This window comes from Bos mutus, chromosome X (assembly GCF_027580195.1).
Source record: "Bos mutus isolate GX-2022 chromosome X, NWIPB_WYAK_1.1, whole genome shotgun sequence".
In the NCBI taxonomy this organism is placed as follows: Eukaryota; Metazoa; Chordata; class Mammalia; order Artiodactyla; family Bovidae; genus Bos; species Bos mutus.
In genome coordinates this window covers 21,779,388-21,783,539 of record NC_091646.1, presented here as the reverse complement: position 1 = coordinate 21,783,539, position 4,152 = coordinate 21,779,388, and the positions used below count along the sequence as shown (strand labels likewise).

The 4,152-nt window shown below is 38.0% G+C and overlaps 1 pseudogene; it reads right to left on the bottom strand.

Moving 5' to 3' along the window:
- Positions 1 to 2,544: 2,544 nt before the first annotated feature.
- LOC138986474 (olfactory receptor 10A4-like) lies at positions 2,545 to 3,447 on the bottom strand (annotated as a pseudogene).
- Between the last annotated feature and the right edge of the window lie 705 nt (positions 3,448 to 4,152).

The following is a 4,152-nucleotide window of genomic DNA, read 5'->3' as shown; positions in this document are numbered from 1 at the left end:
ATGTTCAAGATTTCCCAGTCCTCACCGCAAATTCTACTGTCAAATTTGCACCAAAGCAAATTTCAGACTTTTAGAACTGGAAAAATAGCAGCATTATATAACAGAAGAACAGTTGGCTAGATGTCAGCTGTGTGACCCATTCCCTAACTAACTGTGTGACTTTATACAAGTCATTTAATAATTGTATTTATTTTTAAATGTTTATTTGAATGTCTGTCCTTTGTTTAGTCCCCATTCTAGGTGCTGGAAAGAGCTAGAGGTGAAAGTGGAGGTAGAGACAGAAAGGAATAAGACATGTTCTTTGTCTTTTAAGACAAAGAATTCTTTAGAATTCATTATTAAGTGGAGAGATAGAAATGTATGGAAAATATTACTGTATAACCTGGTCAATTTAAAATAGAAATATATGCAAAGTGCTTTAGTAGCCAAGGAAAAATGAAGGCATACCTTTACAGAGGTTGGTGAAAAATCAGGTAATGCATCATGGAATTTGTGACTCTTTGACATTTAATATTTGAGTTGAATCTTGAAGTATGAAAACAAGTTAACCAAGGAGAGGTGAGGCAGAGACAAAAGTGGAAACAATGTATGCCAAGTCATGGAGTCATAAATTGTGTGAGATCTTTATTCTGATCTTCATTGGCAATCCTTGTGTCAGAAGTTGATTAAACACATAAGGGATGTGAACAAATTTCCATTATAAGGACGAGCACCTTGGTGATAGTGCAAGGAAGAGCCTAAGAAACCATTCTCACTTCATGCCCAGCCCCTTGCCAGCCTTTAATGTTGCACTGCTATGGTGGCCTAAGAAGAACATCAGATGCACAGCTCATACTTTTCCCCTTGGGTTTTCCATTCTACAAATGGGAATGCATCAAGTTATTAGAAATTGCTATGCTAACTGGGCATTGAGTTCCCCTATCCTGGATGATAGTAACAATTTTTAAATTAAACATCTATACTGTGCACATTTTTGGTATTTAGGGTGCTATGGGGGAGATTGGAGAAGGCAATGGCACCCCACTCCAGTACTCTTGCCTGGAAAATCCCGTGGGCGGAGGAGCCTGGTGGGCTGCAGTCCATGGGGTCGCGAAGAGTCAGACACGACTGAGCGACTTCACTTTCACTTTTCACTTTCATGCATTGGAGAAGGAAATGGCAACCCACTCCAGTGTTCTTGCCTGGAGAATCCCAGGGACGGGGGAGCCTGGTGGGCTGTCGTCTATGGGGTCGCACAGAGTCGGACACGACTAAAGCGACTTAGTAGCAGCAGCAGCAGCAGCAGCATGAGGGAGATGCAAAAGTAATAATGACAAGGTGCCTACCCGTAGAGAGATTATAACTGACTTGTGAGAGAAGAGAAGCCTCCGAAGTATCTAGAAGTACTTCATGCTTAACAATTTTGCCATTTGTATAATTTACAAGGATTTGTTAAATTTGGTGAATTTTCAAAAGGTAATTTTCCTTTTTTACTCTTTTTTTTAAATTTTATTTTTTAACTTTACAATATTGTATTGGTTTTGCCATAAATCAACATGAATTCTTTACATGATTCTTACCTCAAAAATTACATTTCCCCTGCATTTATTTTTCTACCAAAGAGCAGTTGAGATCACCAAATTCATATGCATCTTTCTAGAACAGTCTATGCATCCACAACTAAGTATACATATTCTTTCTTTACCTTCTATTTACACAAATGATGTCATACTATACACATTGCATTTTGCAGCTTGCTTTTTGTCCATGTAATAGATCTTGGAGCTCTTTCCACAACAGCACATGTAGAGCTGATTCATTCTTTCATCTTGTTTTTGTTTGTTTATGAGTGTACTGTATTACATTGTTTGGATGTGGTTCAATTTATTGAACCAGTAAGGCTGACTTTAATCTTTTGTTCTAATAAAATGATACTGAAATGAAAACAAACCAATTTTAATCCCATTACATTTCTATCTCATGCATTTTTATCCAGACTTTAGATAGGAAAAGGAGACACACTGGGATTTTGATTGCATTTTATTACTTCTCTCCTTCTCACCTAACATCTAACTCATGCTCCCTCAAGAAAAGTCATCTGCAGTAATATCTTCCATAGTTGAAGACAACCATTTTGGACACTTCAGGATTCTGGGCTACCCTCAGTGGAAAGATCAAAGACTTGGTGTTAAACAAACCTTGGGCTCAAATTCATATTTTGTTTGCATTACTGTCTGGCTGGATAGTCTTGAGCAGGTGAATTAATCTCTAGGACCCAGTTGTGATATATATAAAGTAGGGATAATAACAATATCTACCTTACTATGTTGCCATGAGGGATTAGTACAACAATCCTTGCAAAGAATAGTATAGTGCCTAGTACCTACAAAGTATTTAACAAAAGAAAGTTTCGTACCCTTCCTGTTCATTAATGTGGAGAAAGTTCATGGGACAAAGGAAAATCCATCAATTTCACATTAACTATTCTTGACCCTGTAGAAAGATTTTCACTTTGTTGGGATTCTTAGAAAGTACCAAGAGCTAAACCTTTCTTTTCACAAATCATTATACCAATTTTCTCAGAGCTACTTTTACATCCTTGTTCCTTAGAGTGTAAATAATAGGGTTGAGGGCAAGTGTAAGCACTGTATACAAAAGGGAAAGCAACTTCAATAAGTTTTCATTCTGAGGCCCTGATAGAAATCCATAGACAATGCCCAGAGACCCATAATACAGACTGACTACTGTCAGATGGGAGGAACAGGTAGAGAGGGCTCTCTGTTTTCTTGTGACAGAAGGAATCCTCATAATGGCAGAGATGATGTGAGTATAGGAAGCCAGAGTTAGCAGAAACGGGTCAAGGGCAAATAAAGAGGTGCATATAAAAGAGGTTATCTCAGCTATTTGTGTATCAGTGCAGGCCAGTTTCATGATGGGCTTCAGATCACAGAAGAAGTGGTCAATCTCATTGGCAGCACAGAATGTTAACTGAAAAGTGAGGACCATGAGAAGGATGGGTGCCAGAAATGCAGCCACTCAAGAGGCAGCAGCTAGCTGTAAGCAACCCCAGTGGTCCGTGAGGCTGGAATAATGCAATGGGTTGCAGATGGCTATGAAATGATCATAAGACATTACAGCCAGTAAGAAGCATTCTGTAGCTACCAGAGCAGCAAAAAAATAAAACTGGCAAGCACAATCAGGGAAGGAAATAGGCACATGATCTGACAGCAATGTCCTCAGCATCATCGGCTCAATGGTAGTGGTGTAGCCAATCTCTAGGAAGAAGAAGTGGCCAAGAAAGAAATACATAGGAGAATGAAGAGAGAGATCAGCCAAAACCACAGTTAAGATTACAATATTGCCCAAAAGAGTCAGCACATAGATGACCAAAAATACCCCAAAGAGAAGATACTGAACACCATGGAGATTCCCAAAACCCAAAAGGATAAATGCAGAAATTTGAGTCATATTTTCTTCTTCACTGCTAGCCATGACTTGGATCTAAAAAAAAGAAAGAAAGAAGGACCATTGATCAAATTCTATTTTTAGAAAAAAATCAAACTGCTTAGAGGCATCATATATATCAAGCATAATTGGCTTCTTCCTGGATGTTCAAGATTTTTAATTAATAAATTTCACCACAATCCCAGAGGCCATTTGGAAAGTTAAATCTATGACTTCAATTATCCCTTCATACCCTACATATATAGAATGTATGGGCCTTTGAGACCATGATTATGACACATGAATATGCATTTATTTTTTAATAGAGGCAAAATGTTCTATCCTTGAAGAGTTTACTCTGGTTGTTTCTATTGCTGCTAGAGGTGTTACCACCAGTAATGAATATTATGAATGACTTACTTGTAAATTGTACAAAGTCTGGTCAAATTTTTTCCTGTTTTAGACATTCTATTCCAATTAAATTATATAAAATGCATTTCAAACGTGGAATGATAGTTCTTAAAACTTATTTGATAATAAGTTCTCTAAACATGAGTAGAGGAGGTATAATGAAGTGAGGGTGAATTAGTGATGGTAGGCATTGTTGTTTAGTTGCTAAATTTTGTCCAAATCTTTTGTGACTCCATAGACTGTAGCCCACCAGGCCCCTCTGTCTATGGGATTTCCCAGGCAAGAATATCAGAGTGGGTTACTGCTGCCTTCTCCAGG